Source organism: Orbicella faveolata, unplaced genomic scaffold (assembly GCF_042242905.1).
Source record: "Orbicella faveolata isolate gen_17 unplaced genomic scaffold, um_ofav_v1 contig_1, whole genome shotgun sequence".
NCBI lineage: Eukaryota > Metazoa > Cnidaria > Anthozoa > Scleractinia > Merulinidae > Orbicella > Orbicella faveolata.
The window spans coordinates 6832501-6844778 of record NW_028301536.1 but is presented as its reverse complement, the minus strand read 5'-3'; the positions used below and the strand labels follow the sequence as shown (position 1 = coordinate 6844778).

Below are 12278 nucleotides of genomic sequence, written 5' to 3'. Positions count from 1 at the left end.
ATGAATCTTTTCTAAATGCTATTGACTTTTATGTTTTTGACAGTCTTGAATTTGGGAATCGGACGAGGTAATTTCCAAATGTAAAAAATATTTCCCATTAATTGCTAAATCATTTTGAAATTAGATTTATTTTTTTGTAAGGTGTATTTGAACGTAATCAAGAAGAACGTGGATTTTACAGAGTTGTATACTTCTAGACATATTAGGCTATTGGAATAAAATGACAAGAGATAGTAGAATGCAATACTCGATAGAGTAAGCCCTGTTCAGAAATAGCTTAATCAAAAATATTTCATGCTTTTATAGAAGACTGTCGAATTTGATTAAAGTGGCAACGAGATTAAAAGATATATTACTTCCTGCTCTCTAAAAACGAAAATTATAGAAACAGGAGAGACTATTGAACTGAGAATTATGGTCGATGACAAAACTTCCAAAAGTCTGGTAATAAAGATTCTTAACTAATTTGCATTGTGCACAGTAGAACGTAATCTAATTAGTAAGTGAATGTTAAATAAACTTAATAAAAACTGCTGATTTTCAACGATAAAATTTACATCATCGCTTCCAACAGGTCGAAATTCCCCCGCTGATTTTGCGATATAAGCTATACATTTCATTTTGTCTCTTGGAGTTACTAGTTTCTTCTAAATCGACAGTTAAATCAATTTTCAGGTAGCCATAATAGGGCGGTGCGAGTGATCTCTAAAAATGAAACTTAATAACTATCTTTTCAAGATCGCATTGGTACCAGTCTACCCGCAAGAATGTCTGAAATTCCTTTTTGAATAGATAATTCCACGTGACTACGTTACCCACATTTTTTTTTATCAAATGCTTATTCATTATTCTATCATTTAAAGGCCTGGAGATCATTTGATCTTATTATACTTTGGACTCTAAGATATTTGATGGTTTTTTTTCCTGTGTTACAGGTCAAGGGAAGGAAATGAATCCTTTCCATTTCCAATGGACACTTATTTTTGTTACGACGTCCTTAAATTTGGGAATCGGACAAGGCGAGTTCAAATTATGATGGGATTTTCCAACAATTGTTTGTTCTATCCTGAAAACTTTTTGCAAAGTAGAATTCAAAGACATCAGGAAAAATCTATTCCCGTTTTTTAGGCCTATAACAAGAGGATTTTCTCTCACTGCAGGTACGAAGTCGGGTCATAGCTGGTACTGAAATCAAACGGAGTTGGAAGGGGGGGGGGGGATTATTGTTGAAGTCAAACCGTGGGATGTCCCACTCTCCTAATAGCCTGGTGGATTGTGGTTAAGCAGCTCTTTTCAGCTGCCGGGTTACATCTTAACCAGTCATTAACTTTTTTGGCAAAGAGCTAGAAATCCTACTAAAACTCCTTCCAACAAAGCCTTGGTCCCTAATATTCGACGGATAAAGACGGATTAATTTATTTTAAACTGAAGTAGTCAAACTCATTACAAGGGCTACGGTTTTATTAAAGTAGAATTTCCAAGAAAAAGATTAAGCCTGATTAAAGAACCAGATAAACAACTTCTAAAAAAGGTTTCAAAATGGGAATGATTTTCTCTATGTAGAAAAGAAATGCCTGTGAACTGGTGAAGAGTTGTTAACCGACTAACTGTTTTTCGCAATAATCGATTTAAACAGATAGAAACTCCCACGCTGATTTGTAAGGCTGGCCACTGTCTTTCAAGTTGCATATAGCCTGCGATTTGTACGAGACATTAAGCTTTCTTTGTGCCATGCTATGTATTTAGATTAAATTTTACTTACTTTGGTAGAAGATATTATTGTAGAATGTAACAAATAATTTAACAAAATTCCAAAATTATCTATTCACGTGTATACTGGTACCAGCTGTGCCTCGTAGAATAACGAATTGATTTTCACTAAATAGTTGTGCAAGACCTGCGTCATTCACATTTTTTAGTTAACACGTGATTACCATTGTGTCTTTTTAAACCTTTAAGGCTGTTGTGATTGTTTTTGGACCTTATTATCGTTGGACGATGCGATAATTCAAGGAGTTCTTTGGAATAATTTCGATAAAATTAAAGAAAGGCAATGACTCCTTCCTATTTGGTATTGACGTCGCATTTTCTCATGGTATTGAATATGGGAATCGGACAAGGTGAGTTGAAATTTAATGCATTTTCCATCTTTTGTTATTCTCGAATGAGAAAATAATTTTGTGACAAATATATGCGCTTTACAAAGACGAATAAAAATATCTTATTTATAGTATAATAAAGTATTTTATCCTGAAAACAATTAAGGAATTTGAGATGGGTAAATAAAGAGGTCACCGGCAATATACGATATATTGGCAAGTTCTGAAAAGAGAGAGCGTTTTATGAAGAACATCACTGACCGTTTTTACACCCGCTTTCATCTTTCGACATGCTATGTAACCTGCCTACGTCAAAATGTAAGCACAAGTGGCTTCTTTACGGTCGAACTAGACTATTATTCATGAAAGATGGATTTATTTGACATCAAACTAAGGCTAGGAGCATCAAGAAAACATTCCGTGAGGGATAAATTGACTGCTTTGAATGTTTACATCTTTCGAATATTAACTGAGCGGTAGCGGCCCAATTCTACCGGAAGTCACTACTGAGAGCCGATCAACTACACTAAAATCGTTTGAATTATCCCGTAAATCGGGAGTCCACAATCTTCTTCATCCATTTGAGGTCAGTAATTATCATATACTTGTCATTTGCTACGTTAATAACCGGCAAAATTGCTAGTTTCACAGGTAAACGGTATTTCAGCCGTTTACATAGCATGTCGAAAGATGGAAAGTCGAGAGATGGTCGAAAGATGTCGCCTATGCACGTAACAGTACTGAAAGCGGGTGTAAAGCAGCTAACATACTTTAGTGCAATTTTGTTATTTTGGAATACGAGTAAAATGTTCACTAAGTTTGAACGCGCATTTAACGTTAAGCAATGCGGCTGTTCGCTAGTGTGTGTCTAGCACATTTGTAGGTCGTTCTTGGTAAAGGTATACTGAGATTGAAACGAAACTACAATGAGTTTCGTAGGCAGCGTTGTAGCAAGTGGATACTCTAAGATAATTCAATAGCCAGTCGCCTAAACTGACCTTAAAAGTATAATTTCGCAATCCTGATTTGCAATCCCAAAATTCTTGTCCATGCTATTCAAAATTGTGTCGAATTGTGACAACATTATTTCTAGTTGAACATATTTCGTGCAATTCACAATATTTTCCGATTCTCAGAGAAAATTAATTCGATCTGTGTGCCTGAAGGGCTTTCAAAAATACTCTGGTTTGATTAGCGGTTGTTTTCCTATATTTGGGAAACGCTCCACTTCCATTGACCTGAATGTCAGATACGACTGTTAAAAGTACGCTGCAAAAAAGCGCACAAACAGATCTGTCCTCTAACTCTCTCCCCCTCCTCCCACTTCTCCTCCTTCTCCTTCTTCTCCTTCCATGATGCGCAATGCGTTGCTCTGCATTAGCACCTTACCGATTTTTTGAATCGAAGTTTCTGCTACAGTGGGGCACATTTGTGGAATAGCCTTCCATCTAATGCCAGAGCCATTAAATCTTTTACTAACTTTAGAAATTAGATAAATCGCCAACTGTCTCCCTCATACTCCCACGCGTCGAACATGTAAATCATTTTTTTTCTAATCTCAATCTTATAACTGATGTATTTACCGTGTCTAAACACAGGCGGCCCAAGTTCACAATGCAAGGAGTTATCTTTTTTTAACTTTAACGCAAACGAAGAGATAAAGAAGAAGTTACATGTAAGTTAAAGTTCCATGTCAGTTCACTTGCCACGCAATTCCATCCACAACGCCTTCGCTACGAAACATTTATTTCGAGATTGCTTCGCTCGCAAATTCGAAAACAGCCTCGACAAAAATACAGAGGACACTTTCGCGGTTCGCATAGTACATTGGGTAAACTATAATTAGCCCTACCGGGAGTAGTCGGTAAAGATTTCTTAACGGCCAAACCAAAATGCTCCCCGGGTGCCCTCGTGCTTTATTTTTCAAACCCACCAAGGGGCTGTTGACAAATCGTTACTGACTACCTCCGGTCTAGCCTCCAACCCAGACGTTCTTGGGGCTCGTCACGCGTTCCTCCCCCACGAACGTAGTAGTAAACATGTGATTACCATTGTATCATTTCAAGCCTTAAAGGTTGTTGTGATTGTTGTTCGACCTTATTACCGTTGGACGCTGCGATCATTCAAGGAGTTTTTTGGAATAATTTCCTTGAAATTAAAGAAAGGCAATGACTCCTTCCTATTTGATATCGACGTTGCATGTTCTCATGGTATTGAATATGGGAATCGGACAAGGTGAGCTGAAATTTTAAATGCATTTTCCATCTTTTTTGTTATTCTCGAATGAGAAATTTAGTGACAAGTATATGCGATTTACAAAGAAGAATAAAAATATTATCTAGATTCAACACTGTTACTTATGGAAAACATTCAATCCGATATCTAGGTCCAAGACTATGGAGCAAACTAATAACTAAAGAAAGCTCGGCGACAAATCTTAAGCAGTTTAAGACCCACGTACGGAGGCTAGATCTAGACAACACCCTAAATGGATGTAGTGGCTGCCATCCTTGTAACTCATAATTCTAATTCCTCTTATAGGACTTTTCTGTATATTATTTTTAGATAGTTCTAGTTAGGTGTCTCCTATCAGCAGTGGGAATTCTCCACTGCTAGACGTAATTGACACGGTAATAAAGTCATCATCATCATTATTATTATTATTATTATTATTATTATTATTAGTATTATTATTAGTATCATTATTAGTGTTATTATTATATCTTATTTATAGCATTTTATCATGAAAAAAATTAAGGAATTTGAGATGGGTAAGTAACGAAGTCGCCGCCAATATACGATATATTGGCAAGCCTGAAAAGAGAAAGCGTTTTATGAAGAACATTACCGACCTTTTTAAAGCAGCTAACATAATTTTGTGCGATTTTGTTATTGTTTTAATTCGAAAGGAGAGCCGGAGGTTCTAAGCTGATTTATGTTCCAAAAAAGAACATCTTTACTAATTTTATTTTGGAATACGAGTTAATGTACACTATAAGTTAGAACGCCTGGCAAGGTTTCACACGAAATAAACGCGCATTCACTGATAACTCTAATTAGCTCTTTCTTCTCAGTTAAAAACTACTTACTTTCCTTCGGTATTTTTTACTGTTAAGCGATGTGACTCTTCGCTAATGTGTGTCTAACACATTTGTAGTTCGTTTATGGTAAAGGTATACAGAGCTCGAGATTGAAACGAAACTACAGTAAGTATCGTGGGCAGCGTTGTAACAAGTGGATACTCTAAGATAATTCAATAGCCAGTCGCCTAAACTTACCTTAAAAGTATAATTTTGCAATTCTGATTTGCAATCCCCAAAATTCCTGTCTCGGTATTCAAACTTGTGTCGAGTTGTGACAACGTTATTTCTAGTTTAACATATTTTGCACTATTGTTATTATTATTATTATTATTATTATTATTATTATCGTTATCATTATCTTAAATATATTTTTCGATACACAGAGGAAATGAATTTAATCTGTATGCCTGATAGGCGTTTAAAAAGTAGTCTGGTTTGATTAGCGGTAGTTTTCCTATATTTGGGACACGTTCCACTTCCATTGACCTGAATTTCAGGTACAATTTTGAAACTACGTTGCAAAAAAGTGCACAAACAGATCTATCTCCCAACTCCCTCCCCCTCCTCCCCCTCCCCCCTCGTCCCCCTCTTCCTCCGTTCCCCCTCTTTCTTCTTCTCTTTCCATGTTGCGTAATGCGTGGCTCTGCCTTAGCCCCGTACCGATTTTTTGAAACGTAGTCTGCTACAGTGGGGCATATTTGTGGAATAGCCTTCCATCTAACGTGAGAGCCATTAGATCCTTTACCAACTGTCGTCCTCTTACTCCCACACAGCAAACATGTAAATATATATATTAATTTTTTAAATCTCAACCTTGTTACTGATGTATTTACCGTGTCTAAACACAGGCGGCCCAAAACTCACAATGCGAGGAGTTATCCGTGGGCGAGCTTGGAGAACAACCGCAATGGCTATAAGTTAAAACAGTCCCACATGTTCTAACACTTGATCATTTTTCTCTTTGTTTTTTTTCAGTTGTAGAAAATGGTTGCGCTCATTTGCGGCAAGAAAGCCCATCACCAGCTAGTGAAGTGGAATACGCTCCTATGAAGTGGTTCGAGACGCCGTCCATCGTTTCCTATGCAGCAGGTATTTCTAGCAAGACCCAGTTTTGATTCCATCTTTTACTTTTGGCCTTTAATTTTTGGCCCTTAACTTGATTACAAGTAGAGAGCGAGACTTACCGAGGGTACAAAGGATTACATAAACTTGTATAGTTGACCAGATATTTTTCCCAAAAAATGCAAGGAAAACACTTTATGTTTGATTTGAAGCCTAGCGCGTGTTCACCAAAGTTCCCATAGCATAGAATAGGCCTTTTGCAACAAACGGTCACATGGTACAAAATCTGCCATGCTATGTACCCGCAAACAACAACAACAAAGGAAAATTCAAGCTTAAGTGGTTGAAATGGATTTGTTTTTAAGGGTGTCACATTTTCTGTCCTCCAGCATGGCGGAGTTTGCACCATGTGACCATTTGGTGCAAAACGCTTATTTACAGTCGTATAAAATACTGATGAACCAAAAATTCAGAAATAGATGAACTTGGGAAGAATCTATCACATTGATGTGTTGATATGTACCTATTTCGTTATTTATAGTTATTGTCTTTTTATCCTCTCTCCTTTCTTCATGATCAGCATGCACTGGTGAACACGCACTTGGCTTAGAAAACGGTCTCGTCACAGATCAACAAATGAGCGCCTCATCATTTAGTGTAAATCATGAGCCGAGTCAGGGTAGGCTAAACCTCAGGGTTGGAAGAGGAAAGAAAGGTGCCTGGTGTTCTCGAACCAAAGATCAAAATCAGTTTCTTCAAGTAGATTTTTGGAGAAATGTCAAAATCACGAAGATTGCAACTCAGGGTCGGCAAGACTACAGCCAGTGGGTAACGCAATACAAACTTTCTTACGCTGTGGATGGTTCCACCGTTTTTCAGACTTATCGAGAGATGGGCGACGATAAGGTGCGAGAAAACATGTTTTCATAAACACTGATCTTATTAGATATTTTGACATATGGGGTAACAAACAATCTGGCTATATTCAAAAGACATCGTGTTATAAAAGTATTTGGGTGATTAGACGACAAAATTGCTACTCAAGTATTCAAAAAAATGATTTATTTTTCGGATGTTCATCATCCATGACGTAAGTTCAGATATTATGGAGTTAATATATTTGAGATAAATAAAAGAATAGCCAAATAGGGAAAGACAGAGAAAAATCGACAGGAAAGGAGAAAAGACAAACAAGCAGACTGATAGACAGACAGACAAACAGAGAGACAGACGGACAGACGGACAGACGGACAAATGGACAAAGAGACCGACAGTTTTCCAGACCTGGTCCATAGCGAAGCCCCTGGAGAAGCCCCATACCTTAAATAATTTGTTAACCCATCGATTGAAAAATTTTGGTTGTCACGTAACTGTCCGTACGTACGTACCTCCGTCTGTACGTCTGCGCTACACCAAGCCAAAACCTTAAACCGGAATAGAGAAGCACGATTGCCATAGGTACATCTTTGATATTGGCGATCCATATTATGGTTAATTGACAGCTGTCAGAACAAAGTTCGAGAAGCGAGGATAAGCGAGAATTTTGATTTGAGTTTTGTCACTTTGTGGTGAGGTTTTCTGTTTACATTTTTGGCCTTCTGTTTTGATTTTGAGTAATCTCAAACTACACCAGGAGACATGGCCATAAAGCAGTGAAACACACTTGTATAGAAGATAAATTTATACTTCGGTTATTTTTTAATCCTAGGTTAGCGTTAACCTAATTTCCAAACAACCCAGCCCTGATTACAACAAAATAACCTGACACGAGCCCGCGATCCAATCGAAAACAAGTACTTGATCAGCGGTCGACTTTGAGAAAACACATGACCTCGATGAGCAATAAACCAGAGTCCGTGATATGGTCACGTGATACTGGTCAGTTGATACCTTGTTTTGACAGGTGTCAATTGATCATAACAAGGATGTCAAATATCAAAGACGTACGCTGTAAACTAAGACTTGGTGTTAGCTGGAGTATGGCCGCTATGCGCTATGTCCCGCAATCGCTATGTCGCGGTTGGGCGTCGTCGTCGTCATCGTCGTCACTGGGTGCATGCGCCCGCGATCCATGCCGCTAGCCATGTTGACCATGAAAAAGAGTTGCATGAGTTTCAATTTCTACGCATGTTTGTGGTTCTGTTCCCATAGTTATGGTGCTCCGCTTGGTGCTTGGTTACGCTTATTGTGTATAGTTAGTTAAAATTTAACTGGAACAAAATAGCAAAATTAGACGCTGACGAATTACATGCTCACAACTGATCCTTCTTTGAATTTCTGATCCAAGAAAAACAAATCCGCTTTTTTTCTTTATGTTTAATTATTGTAATGAAAGCTCTGGTGTCAGGTTTCTATATATATTAACGAACTTTTGTAAATAGCAACATTTCTTAGGATCCTAGCTCTTAATAAGCTGCATCTTTTAACTAACAGGTTTTCACTGGAAACACAGATAAGAACACCGTTGAGTCCCATGTCCTTTCACAACCTATTACAGCTCGATATGTCCAGATAAAGCCTACACAATGGCATAGCCGAATCTCTATGAGAGCAGAATTCTACGGCTGCGTTCTTGCAGGTGTGCTTTGAAATTGCTTGGTGTATGTGTCATTTAGTTTACATTGTCTAGTTAATTCAGTTAGTGGCAGGCATCTCGTATGTTTTTAAGAGAGTGAGTCAATTGTTTTAAAGACGTTTTCATATCAAGTTACTGTAACACCAACTTACGTTATACAGCTTTGTGAAGAGCTAAAGTGTTCTGCAAAAAAGGTTCAGAGCGTGTTCAAAAAGACTGGCATATACACACGGTGCGATAATTTTCTTTCTTATGGATCCGTGACTCCGTGTCAACAGATCGTTATCAAGTAATTGGCCGAAACGTCCACATGGATTTTGTCAAAGAGCATCTCGAAACACAGAAGATGATCAACTTTGGAGATTCCCAGGAGCTGCCAAATAACATCGAGCTTGAAATCCTTGCAGACACAGTATACGTTAGGGTAAGTTGGACACAAACATTATTTTATTGTGTCAGCACAGAACGCAATTATATTGCTGCACGGCGATTCTTGTGGAGGCGCTGTGGCCACGTGGTCAGTGCGCTCGTCTCCGGATCGAGCGGTCCGGGTTTGAACCCTGGCCGGGGACACTGTGTTGTGTTCTCGGGCAAGACACTTTACTCTCACAGTTCCTCTCTCCACCCAGGTGTTTAAATGGGTACCTGCGAATTTAACGCTTGGGGTAACCCTGTAATGGACTAGCACCCCATCCAGGGAGAGTTAGAAATACTCCTGGTCGCTTCATGTTACCGAAACCGGAGATAAGCGCCGGCTTTATGGGCCACTTTTCTCTATGCAGACTTTACCTAAGGTGATTCTTATCAATAGCTGGTTTTCACGTGACGTCACTAAAATTCAAACAACAAAACTATTGATCTTCCTGCGATTTTACTTTAATGATGTATAAGAGCAGCTGAAAACTAATATTCATACAAATTTTCGCCCCGAATGGGTTCTTGGTTTTGTGATACACTACGCTTGAATTTCTAAGCTTTTGCGTGACGCGACATTTACATGACGGCCTAGAAAGCTGTCATGATGGTTAAAAAAGTGACTTATTTCGGGGAACTTGGCTATCTGAACAGTTCATGTCTTAGAAAAAGTATTATTTTAATGTTTTAGAGTTTCTCGAGGGATAAATTCACGCTTTTGTAGCAAAACTCAGTGACAGATGTTTCTGGTGGTTTCCGGTCGCCATGTTGGTGCCCATACGGATGGGCACTAGCATGGCGTCTCCATACAAATCTCTGTAAATTTGGGTAAAAAATTTCTTCAAATATTTCGCATAAGAAAAATTTATGTGACCAGAATTTTGGCGAGAGTCTTTGCATATTTACCTTCTTTTATTTCCCAGATTCTGGACTTTATCTTTTGACCGGTTTTGTTTTTTTATATTGATCTATTTTGAATTGAGTGACACTGAAAACCAACAATTGTTGTAAAGCAATACTCGGCAAACGCTTCTGTTAGGTCTACCCAGCTTGGGAATGGGAAATGTACCAAAATCAGTAGTTTTAATCATTTTGAGCGCATAGATTTTACTCAGGGGTGTCTTCTATCACCGCATCTGATGAGTCACTTTGCTCTATGCAGACTTTATCTACGGTGATTCTTTTCGATTATTGTAAAGCAATACTCGACAAACGCTTCTATTAGGTCTGCCCAGCTTGGCAATTAACTCAATAATCAAAATCAGTAGTCTTAATCATTTGAGCGTATAGATTAACTAAGGAGTGTCTTCTATCACCGCATCTCTTGTGATCAATGACGTGGTATTGAAAATGGACAATCAGAAAAGTCTTACATTTTTTTACATATGATAAACACTAAAATATTTACTACCGTTGCAATTAAAAAAAAAAAAAAATAGGGAAGTTGTATGATTGCGTCATTTAACTAAGGCTTCCGAAACCCTTTAGTTTTTTTTTCTTTTCATGTAATTTTTAAGGGCATAGTACTCCCTTATAAAAATTACAAAATAATAAGAAAATGAATTGTGGTAGCTGTATTAACATGACGACGTCATATCATGCTGATGTACTATTACCACTTGCTAGGGCAACATCAAAATGCGTGGCATTAAGAAACTGACAATGTACAGTCGTGAGGTGGCCTTCGTGAACGACAGTCGTTTGGACCTCAGAGCTCCAGATTTGTCACAAACTTTACCTACACTAGCTGCTGGCGCCGATGGGGATGATGGAAAGCATGGAGTACACGGACCATCAGGTAAGCAGGCTTTTTAACACGTTGAGATGGACATCACTTGCAGGCTCCCATTTAAACGACGGCAACAATTCAAACAAACAAATATCAAGCTAATTTACGGCCTGCGTAAAAAGAATGCGACTGATTTTTGTTGCTGTTGTTGTTTTACAAATTAACAGTGGAATTCCAAAATTAAATTTCATGTCCCAAATCAATGTAGCATAAAATCAATCCTAGTGTAGCAAACTTCCTTCTATTTCAACGATGGACTTCCATAGCAAAACAAAACAAGAAACAACAAATACACAAAAGGACAAATAGACGAACAGAAACCCATTGATAAAAAAGGTTGTTATTCTCATGCTGGTTTATGTCGGTAGACTTCCACTTTTTGTTGAATTACCTCTGCGGTTGTCGGCGTTAACATTGCTTTTTTTCTTTGGTCCTATAAGTGAAAATATTTGCTGACATCATAGTAGGGAATATGACCATTCTAACAAGTGGTGGGAACGGAATTCAGGGGCAAGATGGCGCTTAAGGAAAACGAGGAGCTGACAGCTTAGCAAAGGTATGGAAAGCTCAGCTGTGCCCCTATATAGACTGCTCTTCTTGGACCGGGGGTGGGAAGGGGGAGGGGGAGGATTGAGACAATCACCTTGTTACTCTTAGAGTATTAATGTATTGTAATGTATTGATGGGGGAATCCAACCTCCCTCCCTCCTCCCTCGCTAGTCTGAATAGGGTTTTGCGGTTGCGATGGACCAACCGTAAAGTTGGCGGTAGGAATGCGTAGCAACGATTACAAGCAATGGACGAATTAATATGGGAAATCTATATTGGAACTACTTTTTCTTGAAGATATTCGAAGGTAACTCCACGCTGCTCATAGCAATTTCTTTTTTTTTTGGGAACAGAAACCAGACAAGACGCAAGCAGACTGTAGAGCATCAGCTAGGTTCGTCAATGGAAATACCGTGTGCGATTCAGTGATTCCGGGAGTACGAGGTGTAAAGGGAGGAAATGCTGGAGACGGCGGAGATGGGGGCAAGTCTGGTGAGTGTAAACATTTGATTGGTAAATGGCCATGATTTAAGGAGAATTGTATTGAAATAATAATACTGGTGTTCAACTGGTGAAAAACACAAAAGACTGAGAATTGTTAGGATTAGAGTTTCGAAGAATTCATTCGCTCTGATTCCTAATTTTGTGATAGGATTCTAGACGATAAATGATTTGTTCTAGTCAGACAAAAAAAAAGTGATTAAAAG

General features: G+C 38.3%; 1 pseudogene across 1 annotated transcript in view; it reads left to right on the top strand.

Moving 5' to 3' along the window:
• LOC110042348 (uncharacterized) overlaps positions 1-12278 on the top strand; it is a 25216-nt pseudogene continuing 12938 nt past the window's right edge. The window contains exons 1-8 of the transcript XR_016206495.1: positions 1-67; positions 6164-6271; positions 6825-7150; positions 8678-8822; positions 9098-9243; positions 10860-11031; positions 11463-11578; positions 11925-12063. The product of XR_016206495.1 is annotated as an uncharacterized LOC110042348 (transcript). The remainder of the gene's footprint in view (positions 68-6163; positions 6272-6824; positions 7151-8677; positions 8823-9097; positions 9244-10859; positions 11032-11462; positions 11579-11924; positions 12064-12278) is intronic.